This window comes from Nycticebus coucang, chromosome 8 (assembly GCF_027406575.1).
Source record: "Nycticebus coucang isolate mNycCou1 chromosome 8, mNycCou1.pri, whole genome shotgun sequence".
Classification (NCBI taxonomy): domain Eukaryota; kingdom Metazoa; phylum Chordata; class Mammalia; order Primates; family Lorisidae; genus Nycticebus; species Nycticebus coucang.
In genome coordinates, this window is record NC_069787.1 from 127,430,612 (window position 1) to 127,444,497 (window position 13,886).

Consider the following 13,886-nt stretch of genomic DNA (forward strand, 5'->3'; position numbering starts at 1 on the left):
TTCTCTTTGTTGATGTCCTTTTCTATTAGGTGAGATGTCATTCTTCTATGTTTTCCTTTCACTCTTTAGACATAGTTTACTTCTTTAAACATACTTGTGATAGATTTAAAATCTTTTTCTTGAAAATCCAGCATCTGGGCTTCCTCAGAGATAGTTTCTGCTGACTGTTTTTTTCCCTCCTCTGTATAGGCCATACTTCCCTGTTTCTTTGTATTTTTTCACTTCTTGCTTCTGTAGGTCCCATGATCAGCTGGATGTAGTAAACGAGGGTCTTCTGGGGGGGTCTTTGCTGCACATGCACATTGTCCTACCCATGCATGTGGCTTTCTGGATCCCCATAAATACTTTACAGCTTGTCAGAGCCCACTGTTGACTTCTCATTCCCCAAATCTTCCTCTTCAGTTTTGTGGATGATCGTTTGTTTGGCCCTCATGCAGCTGCGATGTTAAATAATTGTCACTGGATGTTTTGAACTAGTACTCTGGGGTAGGCTTTCCCACTAGGGGAACTCTGAATCAGATCAAATAAGTAGCCCTGAAAATGGGGCTTTTCTAGTGAGCTGCCAGACAGGCCAGATGGTGATGATTTTCTGAGTATGGGGCTTTTCCTCAGGAGTTCCAAACCTGCCCTGCCTCTTCTAGTGGCTGTTAGGCTGCTAATTTTCCCAACTGCTGTGATTATAAGGCTGGTGGTTTTCAAGGCTGTCACAGAGCTGGGTAGAGGGAAATGGGAATAGGGTAAGTTAAAAAACCAAACAGCTCACTCTTCTTACACAATGCGGCCATTTTTTCCCCCTTGAGTAAACATTTCTTGGATCATCGAAAGCCTTAACTTTATTGCTTTCTGGAGGAGTAGACTTCTGGAGGTCCTTATTTCATCATTCCAGAAATCCCCCATGGGTAGGTCCTCTGGTCTGGATGTGTTCCCTCCAGCACTCAGATGTTGCAATTGTGATGGGGTTAAGAGGCGGGGCCTTTCACACGAGATTGGGACATGAGGCTTCCCCTCTCATGGGGTATAAAGGTCCTTATAAAAGAGTCTTCGTGCTGCTTTTGGCTAACTTTCCTTCCACCTTCCACGGGAGGATGTAGAACACAGGCCCTCTCTGGAAGCTGGCTCCTTGATCTGGAATTTCCCAGCCTCTGGAACTGTGGGAAAATATAATTCTGTTTTTACAGATTACCTAGTCTGTGTGATATTCTGTTACAGCAGCACAATTTAACGGTGACATTAGGTTAGTTAAAATATAATTTAAATATAACTGAAAACTTTTGAGATTAAGTTGCTTTTCTGATTCACTAGGAAATCGGTAGTTCTAGGTGTTTTCTGTAATAATATTTTAAAAATTTAAAGCAAATAAAATAAAACATTAAAAGTTATTACCTGTGGGATATTTGGATATAAATGGTTGACTATGAAAGAAAGTTATTAAAACCGGGTAGTAGATATGTGGATATTTGTTATATTTTACATTTTATTAGCAAAGAAATAATAAACATAAAACCTTTTTTAAAGAAATATAATTAAGGCCAGATGTGGTAGCTCACGTCTGTAATCCTAGCATTCTGGGAGGCCAAGCCAGGAAGATCCTTTGAGTTCAGGAGTTTGAGACAAGCCTGATCAAGAGTGAGACTCGTCTCTACCAAAAAGTAGAAGAATTAGATGGGCCTTGTGGCAGGCATCTGTAGTATCACCAAGGAGACTGAGGCAGGAGGATCATTGGAACCTTGGAGTTTGAGGTTGCTGTAAGCTAGGCTGACACCACAGTACTCTAGCTTGGGGCAACAGAATGAGACTATCTTAAAAAAAATGACCCTAGGAATCAGACCCATATTATATATATATATATATATATATATATATATGAGAAATATATATAATATGAGAAATATTATGTATATATATAATATGAGAAATTCTACACATAGCCCTGAGGGGGTCCAAAGAGGGAATCCAGAGGAGGTAAGGGTCTGACAGTGCCACTGGACAGAGTTCATGTTCACATACTAACACATAGTCCTTAGCTGGCTCCCGGATACAGGGGTGAGAGTCTGTACTGCCCTCAAGGAGGTGGTTACTGCGGTGAAGTGTTGGACAAGTAAGCCAAGAGATGGTTGAGTGCTAAGTGCTGGAGGAGCTACCAGTAAAAGGGAGGTCCTTAATTCACAGCTGGTGGGGAAGCGCTGGGAAGTCCTCTCAGAGGCACACAGCAGCCAGGCTTTATAAGGATGAATAGAAGTTGGCGAAGAGGTAAGGAGTGTTTCATGCAGGAAAAAATGTGCTTCCCAAACCAGTTTGTAATGGTGGAGCTTAGGGGACCGGCAGAGAGTGGTAGAGAGGAGGCTTGAGGGTCACATAAGCCATGCCCGACGTGGAGTTGAAATCCTGAGGTGTGTTGCTTTTTGGAGGGTTTTAAGATGGGGAAATGGGAGACAAAAGGCAGTGAGTACAGTAGCTCCAGGAATAAAGTCTGGAATCTGGCTCTGAAACTTGCTACTTCATCTGTAAAATGGAGACGATATTATCTACCTCACACAGTTGTTGGTAACATTAAATAATTCTTATTCTTAGACCTATGTCTAACTACATAGTAAGTGCTTGGCAGTTACTGGAAAATTCAAGCAATTTTGATGGAAAGATTGGATAATGTTTTAGGCAGGTGACTTTGACAGCACTGTGGAGAGGGGATGGGGTGAACTTAGGGAGATCAAACACTAAGAACCTTTAGCCTGGCAGTGCAGTTAAAGTGCAGACCCAGGAGGGGCAGCCAGCAGTGCCTGGGACCTTGTCAGAAATGAAGATTTTCTAGAAGGAGGCCTGCCACCTAGAATGGCGCAAAGCCCTCCAGTTGAGTTGTATCTGCACTAAAGTTTGCAAACCAAGCTAAGAAGAAACTGAATAAAACCTAACCATAGAGAGGGCACCCACGGCCCAGGTACCAGACATTAACTGGTTTAAGTAACAAATTAGATGTTATCCCCATTTCACCAGTAAGGAACCCAGGCTTAGAAAACAAAGGGGCTTGTTCCTCCACATAGCTGCCAACTGGTGACTCTAGGAGTCACCTTGCTCTTTTAACTACTGCACTCTTCTCAAAGTTGGAAAGTGACTGAAAAGGGAAGTTTCAGAGATTGTAAAGTAATAGAATTTGCAAGGCTTATGAGGGGAGGAGGCTAGCTCCGGGCGTAGAGGGAGGGGTCGGTGCTGACTCTCAAGTGTCTGGATTTGGATGAATATTGATGACATTGTCTGATTCAGGCTGCTTTGACGACGAAGACATTTTAAAGCAAGGAATTTTTTTGGCGTAATGAATTTGAGGTCCCTCCAATAAGGAAACAGAATGCAGAGGCCCTGTAGTTTGGGCACTCTGCTTGGAAATGCAGATTTGCAGACCTAAGTATCCAGGTGGATGTGTCTAAAGATGTTGGGATGATCCGAGGTAAGCACAGCAGGAGACAAGAGATGAGACCAAGGACAGAACCCTGGGGAACAAGGAGAAGCAGTTTCTGCAAAGTAGACAGTAAAAACTGAAGTCGGGTGCCTGGCATATGCCTGTAGTCCCAGCTACTCGGAAAGCCCAGGCAGGAGGACTGCTGGAGATCAGGAATTTTGAAACCAGCCCCAACAACAGAGAACCTGTGTCTTAAAAAACAAAACAAAACAAAACAAAAAAACAAACAAAAAAAACTGGGCCAAGATAAAGGAGAAAAGAGAAAGAGATAGTACCCAGAAATCCAAGAGAAAGTCAGCTGGAAGTCGGCTCAAAGAGGGACTGGGCGGGCATGTTGCCAGGGAGGTCTGTGTTCCATCTTTTCCCACTACGTGTCCCCCGTGAGTAAACTGGGATTTATGACACCAAAGACACAGACATAAAGGCTCCCCCAGATGGCAGAATGTTAGGAGAGGGTACCCTTGGCCCGAGGCAATCATTAATTAAAGCTTAGCAGGAGGCCGACAGAATGCCAGTGTGCATGCCCTATAATATTTTAATCAGAGAATTTGCTCCTTAACATGCGACTCAGCGAGTGCAGTAATCTCCGTGGATGAACTGTGGTCAGTATGGATTCAGGGAGGTCATCTGTACTAATAAGAGTCTAATTCATCATGGCTAATACGCTTGTGGTTTTATATTACGCTCCCAGGGCCTTTAAGTGCACATAATGATTACAATGCTTAGTGTTTTCTCGCCTCAATTCTGGGGCCAGAGCCGGCACTTATGCAAACGAATATCTAAATACAGCTCCATGCTCTGAGGGCCAGGGGTATGTGAGAGGGCAGCTGTGGGTAGGTATGAATGTGCATCCTCACATGCGAGGAAGTGGTATTTACTGAGCGCTCGTTGTGACAACATTTTACAGATCTTATTTCATTTTACCAAGCACCCTCTAAGGTAGTAATGGGAGAGTCAGATCTAGTGAGCAAAGGAGGAAGCTGAGTTTACTGGAATAATAACTGGCCAAGGTCAAATAGTAAGAATAGAGGTAAGGCTTGACACCCCTGCCCATCTCACTCCAAGCCAATATTATTTCTGTTGATGATGCCAGAATGCAATTGGTATTAAATCAACTTGCACACTTTTTAAGGCTCATAAAAGTCAAATAAGCAAAGTGAAAGCACTTTTAAACTTGGACAAGAAGGAAGCTATATGCAAGCAGGATATTATTGTATTTCTACCATGAATATCAAAAGTAGCATCTGGCTGGGTGCAATGACTCACGCCTGTAATCCCAGCACTCTGGGAGGCCGAGGCGGGAGGATCACTTGAGTTCAGGAGTTCGAGACCAGCCTGAGCAAGAATGAGACCCTGTGTCTAAAAAGTAACCGGGCATTGTGGTGGCACCTGTAGTCCCAGCTACTCGTGAGGCTAAGGCAAGAAAATCACTTGAGCCCAAGAGTTTGAGGTTGCTGTGAGCTGTGATGCCACGGCATTCTACCAAGTGTGACGAAGTGAGACACTAAAAAAAAAGAAGAAAAGGAAGTAGCATCTGAAAAGATGCTTTAAAATAAATGTCTAAAAATACATTCATAAGCCCCCCCCAAAGATAATATTAATACATTTCCAGTTTTTCTTGACTTTGTTGTTTATCACTGCCTCCAGGACATGACTTTTGTACATGTCACTTTATGGAACCATGTGTCCTTCTGCTGTCAGCTTTAATATACACACCCCCATGGACTCTCTCCCTTCCTTGCTATTTTGCTGGAACATAGAGTGGTGACGGCAGGAGGAACCAAAAGAGAACAAGCTCCAATCCCTCTGCCTCAAAGGCTGTCTTGTAAAATGATGTGACTTGATTATATTCCTAGTATCAGGACGGCCTTCCCATCTACCCTTCGGTCTCCTCACAATTTCTGGAAACCATGCAAAAAAAAAAGCCCAAGCTGGTCTATGGAAACTTGAGTAAAATTTGGCCTCATACTTACGAATGCCATTGGAGAAGACTTTGAGCTGTCTCATGCCTGTCAAGACAAAATCTTACTGTTTTCTAGTTTACAGTAACCACTCCCATCATTTCCCAGTTCCACACTGCGGTGGTCAGATTGTGTCTCCTGCAGATTCATTTGTGGAAACTTAATCATCAGTGTGTAACCCTAAGAGGAGGTTTGAGTAAGAACGGGACTAGTGATTTTATAAGAGGTTGAAGGGATTCCCCCTTTTGCCCTTTCCAGCATGCAGGGATGCCATTAGCAAACACCAGCTCACCAGATACTGAACCTGCCAGGGCGTGGGTCTTAGACTTAACAGCTTCCATGACTGAAATATTTTTCTGTCATTTATAAATTACCCAGTCTCCGGTATTTTTTTGTAGAGATGGCAGCCACTGTTATTCTAAATAGCCATTAAATACAACGCACTAATCCGGTGGGGCCAGTTGAGCCCACGTGCCGCATCTGGAGTTGTTTATTCACATACAAGGCCTTCTGTCATAGATCAAGTTAAGAGATCAGATGCTCCGAGGACCATGGTGTCAGGGCAGCCTCCCAGGAGGATAAGAGACTGGGGACAGGGCATTATGGCAGCAACTCCCAAACCTCCTGTGTTCTGGGAGGATCATGGGGTGTTATTACCAAGCCTTAGGTCAGCTGCCTGGCACTGGCCTGCGTGGCCTCTGTGGGACAGCAGCACACCTGTTCCTCTGATGGCTCCAAACTGATACCTGTGGTCCCTTCCTCCCCCACCCCAACTCCAGACCCAAAGTACTGACTAACTACAAATGTAGTCTCTGGTAGAGATATTTTGAAGATATAACTACTCCAAGATAGGGGGTATTGTATAATGTAACCTATAAAGAAGAGTCTGTTTAGAGTGTACTATGATAATAACATTGCTGATACTCACTTTTACTGTGAGAATATAAAAGTAACAAAGAGAAACAGGAGAGCAGAACAGCTGTTTGAGGAAATATTTTTATTGTTCCTGGGAATTGTTGGTCTTTCTATAAATAAAAGTGGAATTGTTGGCTCGGCACCCATAGCTCAGTGGTTAGAACTTCAGCCACATGCACCAGAGCTGGTGGGTTCAAGCTTGGCCTGGGCCTGCTAAAAAAAAGAACAATGAAAATAACAACAAAGCCAGGTGTTGTGGCGGGCACCTGTATTCCCAGCTACTTGGGAGGCTGAGGCAAGAGAATTGCTTAAGCCCAAGAGTTCGGGGTTGCTGTGAGCTGTGATGCCACAGCACTCTACCAACGGCAAGATAGTGAGACTCTGTTTCAGGAAAAAAAGTGTAATTGTTGATATCTCATCCACTTCTCCATTGATTGGCTGGAGTGGAAGGTGGAAGGATTCGTTGGCCCAGTAACAATAGCACCCTCAAGAACTAAAATAGCAGGCAGCGCCTGTGGCTCAAGGAGTAGGGCGCCGGTCCCATATGCTGGAGGTGGCAGGTTCAAACCCAGCCCCAGCCAAAACAAACAAACAAACAAAAAAAAAATACAAAAAAAGAACTAAAATAGCAGCTCCTTCTGGCACAGTTAGAGTCACCTCTATGATCAAGAGACGTCAAAGTGGGAATTCGGATGTTTTGTCATTTAGAGGACCCCCAGTTTGAGTCAGACTTCTAGATGGGCCCAGGCTTCCATTGCTTTTGCTTCCAAATGTGTTTTTCAAAGCCACGTGTCTCTTTTCCTACGTTCCACCCATTGAAATCCTAGGTTCTATGAACTAAGGAATTAAGGCAGGTCCCTAACGTACTTACTGTATTCCAATCACAACACAAGCTACAGAGACTCCCGCCCGCTAGGGAGACAAAGATTTTCAGAGGTCCTTCCTTTGGTGTAATCCACTAGACCTTAGAAAAGGAATGGGATGTCAGAGAAGACCTCTAATCAAGAGAAGAAAAGGAGGAAGAAATTGAAAAGTAGGCTTGGTCCCAAACACTGCTGCGACTGCCTCTCCTGAACGGGGGCTCAGAATGATGGTTCACCCTCATTCTGTTTTATTCCTTCCTTGATAAGCTGTGCCTCAGGCTTTAGATGACTGGTGAGTTGCCTTCCAGTGGTAAGTCAGGTCAGAAAATTACATTTCTAAGAAGTAGCAAATGCTGGAAGAATCAGATGTCCTCTGTCTATTTGATAAGACAAGAAGTCGGGGCAATTAAGGCCGAAAGTTAAGGAAAATACTGCAGGTGCAAGCTGGCCTTGGATGTTATGCTGATTCCATTCACCTTGAAAGAAAACCACAGAGAACAATCACTGAGCAACACCTATGGCTGACACCAGTAGGGTTAGACCATTCACCTGAGGGCATTTGGCTGGACTTTGAAGGTGGATTACCTGACTCCAAAGCTCCATTCTTTCCATCATGTACTCGGACAGAACAGCTCTCCCTGTCCTTATGGATGGCAGCCACGCACTGTGCATCTTGAACGGGTGGCAGCCTTTGAGGAGGGTTCAGATAACTTCGCTCACCTGCTAATGATGCTATTTCCAAACAGCATTCTACAGGGGCCACCAGTATGAAATAGGGCAAGGAGAGTGGATAGTAGCATCTTCCTCTGTAGTTATCCACAGAAAAAATAGGAAAGAAAGAATACAGTCTACCAGAGTGTGCCCCTTTTCCCCTCTTTCTCACCTTATATTTTCTCCTAGTCCACTTTAATTTTGAACACAAGAGACCAAATTTTAAAAGTACTCTGTAATGGTATCAAAGAGCTAAAGAGATTTAGCCAAACAGTTAGAGCCACCTGCTTTCCCCATAAGTGGCAGCAGTGAAATTGCCTCCATTCTGTCCGATTAGAGTTGGGTATAGCAGTATTTCAAAGAAAGATTCTACTTTCATCTTGGCTTGCCATAGGTCAGCGCTGAGTAATTTGTGAACACTCAAAGAGACTCAAAAATATAAGGGCCAGGCACAGTGCTGATGCCTGTAATCCTAGCATTCTGGGACGCTAAGGCAGGAGGATCTCTTGAGCTTAGGAATTCCAGACCAGCCTGAGCAAAAGCGAGACCCCCTTTCTACTAAACATAGAACAGTTACCTGGGCCTTGTGGCAGGCACCTGTAGTCCCAATACTAGGGGAGTAGAAGCAGGAGGATCACTTGAGTTTGTAGTTGCAGTGAGCTCAGATGATGCCTGTACACTCTACCCAGGACAACAGAGTGAGGCTCTGTCTTTAAAAAAAAAAAAATTATATATGTATATATATACACACACACACACACATATATATGTATTTCAAAGGCTAGTCTTACACATAATGGAATTAGTCATCACCTACCTGATACCCTTTGAGAAGAACAGGGACTTCCTTCCTGAAATACATATCTCCCACTAGCATATGACCTTTCCTGACCTTGTGTGAGTAGGTGAAGTTGCTATCATGTTTGGTGTTCTCCTAACATGTAGGATCCTCAAACCCAGGCACAAAGAATCCTAATGAGGGTGTGGGGGTGGGGAGGTGATGGGAGGGGTCAGGGGTCGTGTAGAGGTGGGAGGCCTGGAGTAATGCTTATAAGAAACAGGAGCAGACTGCCTCCGTAGACAGAAAAGTCTTAAAGTGCTCAGGGACAAGGTCACACCCAGGAGGAGATGTCTCCTTGGAGAGACGAGTGGCCCATCTCACAGTTTTGCCTGAGCTGCGTCTGCTTGTTGACTAGGCGAGTAACCCAGACAAAAGGAAGTGGTGAACAAGGCAGGAAGCTCTCAAGATGTGATGTGAAACATGAGGACTTTTTATTTCATGGTTTACGAGGTGCAGGGCCCCTCGGCCATAGAGAAAAGAGCTAATTTTGAGAGAAGTAGCTGTTGCTTTTAAGTCTCTGAAAGTAGTTTCAACAGTCATCAGAAGTGCTGAAGGCTTGTTGCTTATCATTTGAAGGCAAGATATTTATTTCTCTTCATTATTGATGTAGCAATATTAATACTAGCTGAAAGAACGAGTAAAAGGAATAGGATGCAGTGGGGAGGAAGAGGAGTTGGTTAAATTTGTACAGATACATAGCTTGAAAGAGGAAGTAAGACCTCCCTCTTGTTGGGTGAGTAGGGTGACTGGTTTACAATAACATATTGTGCATTTCAAAATAGAAGAATTTGGATGGCTCTAGCATAAAGAAAAGACAAATATTTAAGATGATGGAGATCCCAAATTCACTGATTTGATCTTTACCAATTATGTGAATGTATTAAATTATCACACTTACCCTGAATCTAAGTGCCTCTATAATGCATCAATTAAAAAATAAGAAAAAGAAATGTATTTCCTGCATAGGAAAAAAAAAATAGGGGACACAAGATTAAAATGACATAAGTAGGAGAGGAAGGACAAGGCTAAACGTAATCTCAAGTCAAAATGATTGCTTTACTTTTCAACAAATAAAATCAGGACATGTATGATGGTAAATAGCAGTTTTTGCCAGGAAGAGCAGAGTTAAAGTGACTGTACAAGTTGCTCCAGTTTTCCCCATTCATGGACATTCCTAACAGATGGTTTTGCTATCGTTTTTTGTGTGGTTTTATAACTTTATTTGATGTATCTGACAATCACTAGCAGTTCTCATCCACATTGACTGTCTGTAGATGTTTTAGATTTTTGAAAGTGTAACAGGTACATAGGGAACCAAAGTATCGCGCTTGTTTGGTTAATCTTCATTCTCGTGATGTTTTCTGGACAACGGCACGTGCATACACTGTAGGACATTCCTTAGTCCTTTGGCCCACACGGCTTCGTTTGTGGAGCCTGGTAGCCATGAGCACATCTGAAGTTCCCATCATCTTCCTGGCAAATCTTCGGGCCTCTTTAAATTGCTGAGAGGCACGCTTCTTGAAGCCCACTCAGTGGGTGCTCTTGTGAATGTTGACGGCAGAACTGCCCTGCTTCTCGCCACCCTTCGTTCTGCCAGGCCCAAGTTGGAAAAGCCGGTTTAACTATCCTCAGGACATTTTTGAGGTTTGAATCCATTATGTCTTTTTGGCAGTGCATTTCAGTTTGCAGCACAGTATAGGGAAGGTCACGGTTAGTTCAGCCAGCAGATGTTATTTTCATCACCAGAAACCTTAGAAACACAGGGGAAACAGTACACCAGCAAGTCCACACCAAGCTATGACTCAGAGAACGTGATCAGAACCTGCTTTGACCTATTTTATCTTAAATTTAAAAATCTTTAGGAGCAACATTAATTAACCCAGTTGGTGTGGGGCAATAACGGTTTTTTTCCTGATCATCCTTTTGTATGTGTTATACTGGCTTGACTTGTGTTTATTGCTAAGTTGTTTACCTTTGGGGAAATGGCTCATTGTAAGTATTTATGTGGAATAGTGATATAAGTAAAAACCATAACCTAAGGATTTGAGGGTAAATACAGATGAAGATCAGGCCCTCTAGAAGTTAATAGCATGGACCTTCTAGCCAGAGTGTTTAGGTTCGAATCCCAACTTCTCTTCCTAGTACCCATGTGATCTTGGGCAAATTACTCTAAGTAAGTTCATCCATCTGTGAGATTTAGAGAGAGAGAGTAATACCCTGTTTCCCCGAAAATAAGACATCCTCCAAAAATAAGACCTACTTACAGGAAAGATACCTACGTCCCCTGAAAATAAGACCTAGCGCATCTTTGGAAGCACACCTTAAAATACTCACTGTCTTATTTTCGGGGAAACGGTAGATTGGTGTGAGGATTATGTGCGTGGGTATAAGGCACTTAGAACAATGCTTGGTAAAGGATAGATGCTTAATAAATGTCACTTGTTTTTCCTTCAGCAACTGGTAAATTGTATATTAATAGTGATAGAGTTTGATTGTTACGCCAGACCAGGAGCCATTCAGGACCCTGCAGGGCCGTGGAGGAGTTTTTGTCACAGAGTGCTTGTTTACCTGTTTTTTGTCTTCTCCTTTCAAATGTTACCTTTTGTCCCTTTGCTAGTCATTATCAACCTGTGGTTACCAGGCCGGGCATTCTGTTAGCATTTAATTCTTCAAATTCAAGAGTGGAGAGAACCATGATATTAAAGGATTCCCATCAAGGCTAAAAGAATATTTGGCAAGTCCATTTCTCCTGCCAAGAATATAAGTGACTTCCATGAAATCCCATTTACTAGATTTCTTGATCTGATGAGGATTGGTGCTTTATTTTTCAATACTAAATGAGGTAAGTATTCAAAGCAAAAATCCTTTATTAACAAGACTTTTGATAGTCTGATTTGTATTTTGCTAGCCCACATTTTTATTATCTGACTCTATGATAACCATGAATGTGGTTTTAAAGGTATGTCCATAAATATTTTGATTCTTCTCCCTTCAAGAAGTGGAACTTCAGTCCTCTCTCCTTGGGCTAAACTTAGTAACTCCCTTGCAGTGAGTGAATACAGCAGAATGGGATGATCCTTCTGATGTGAGGTTATAAAAAGACTGTGGCTTCTGACTTGGGTGTTCTCTGTCGCTCCCTCTTTGTCTCTGGAATCTCTTGCTTTGGTGGAGCCATGTCATCCTGCCACGTGTGATGACACTTGGACAGCCAGTGGGAAGACCCATGTGCTGAAGAATAGTGAAAACCCCTGTGAATGAGTTTGGAAGTGTCCCCTCCCCGACCTGAGCCTTCGAGGTGACTGATAGCTTGGCTGAAACCTCATAAGATCTGAGGCACAACTACCCAACCTGCTCAGGAGTCTGGTCCTCAGAAACTATGAAACTATGTGAGATAATAAATGCTTGTTGTCTTAAGCTGCATTGATGATAAATGAATCTATTTTGTATCCACTTCTGCACAAGAGTGAGTCATTGCCTCATACAAACTTACAGCAGAGGCTCGGCACCTATAGTTCAGTGACTGGGGTGCCGGCCACATACACCGAGGCTGGTGGGTTTGAACCCAGCCTGGGCCTGCCAAACAACAATGGGAACTCAACAAAAAAATAGTCAGGGGTTGTGGTGGGCACCTGCAGTCCCAGCTACTTGGGAGGCTGAGGCAAGAGAATCTCTTAAGCCCAAGAGTTGGAGGTTGCTGTGAGCTGTGACACCACATTGGGCACTCTCCTGAGGGTGACAGAATGAGACTCTGTCTCAAAAAAAAAAAATTTTTTTTTTTTTACAGCAGAGAGTTTATTATAGCTTCCACATAGGCATAATTGATTTTTTTCTTTCAGAAAGCAAATTTGGTCCCATTCTGACACCTTTTCTATTCTGCCTTGTCGGGACACCTTGGTGCACATTACAATCTAGTCCTTTACTCTCACACGATTAGGCTGGAAATCGTGTGAACATCCCTCCATTTTTTCAGTGGTTCTGCCTTTCACCAGTTAAGGATGAGACAGTCCTGAGGACTCTCCTGATAGAATAATGATTATGGTTCTTGGTACTCTGGCCTGTTAGAAAGTAGGGTGACTGAATGGTGGAGCAGTGGGGAGGAGGTTTATGGTTTTTTTATCTGAAGCTATTTTAGTATTGGAACCTCAAGATTCAATTCCTCTTAGAATTTTATGAAACTTATACTTTGTCATATTTTAAATTATAAAAAATAACTTCTGCCACTTGGCAAACTTGGGTAGAAAGGAATGAACCACTCCCTCCCCATACGCTGATCAACAATCAAATAAATTGCAATATAAATGGTACAATCTGATTCTTTGGACCTTTGAAGTTTGGCTTCCACAGGTGATCCTATCTCAGGCAACATATCCCCCTTGGGAAACTCTGTATAAATCTACCCAGTTTGGGCCTGAGAAGGGTTATTCCACTTATCTGCCCTAAGGCCACAAGAATTTGCTATGGTTCATGACTATGGTTTGAAAACTCTTATTTTTTCTTTTTTTTATTAAATCATAGCTGTGTACATTGATATGATCATTGGACATCATTCACTAGCTTCACAGACCATTTGACACACTTTCATCACACTGGTTAACATAGCCTTCCTGGCATTCTCTCAGTTACTGTGCCAAGACATTTATATTCCACATTTACCAAGTGGTTTGAAAACTCTTAGCTGGCCAATTGCTAATGCTTAGTGAATTCTTTCTTTTCTGGATAATCTTTGCTTTCTTCTTCAAGGAGTGACCCCTCATCATTTCTTAATTACAATTTTAAGTATAATACATAGTTTGATCATTCTGGCCTAAGAGATTTTAATTTGTAAGCAGTGTAAGACATCCCCCACCACTTATGAACTCCTCAGCTGGAAGTCATTTAGCCCCAGTAGCAGGAGACTAATACAACATGTTTTCTTAATTTAAGATTGTGAAGGCCAGGAACTCTGCATATTAGTTTAAATTTGCAAGCAAGTAACAGCAATATGGCCCCTAACTCTCCATAAGGTTAAACATGTGAACTGAAAATAGAGTAAGAAAAAACCAAGTACAGTAATTTAAAGTCCACAGTGCTATAATCGGGCACCATAGCACATGGTCAAAACCCTTACTATTAATTGGGTAATCACAGAAAATTCCATATGGATG

At 42.7% G+C, this 13,886-nt stretch overlaps 1 protein-coding gene across 2 annotated transcripts in view; it reads left to right on the forward strand.

Moving 5' to 3' along the window:
- PPM1L (protein phosphatase, Mg2+/Mn2+ dependent 1L) overlaps positions 1–13,886 on the forward strand; it is a 316,224-nt gene that overhangs the window by 276,578 nt on the left and 25,760 nt on the right. The window lies entirely within an intron of this gene.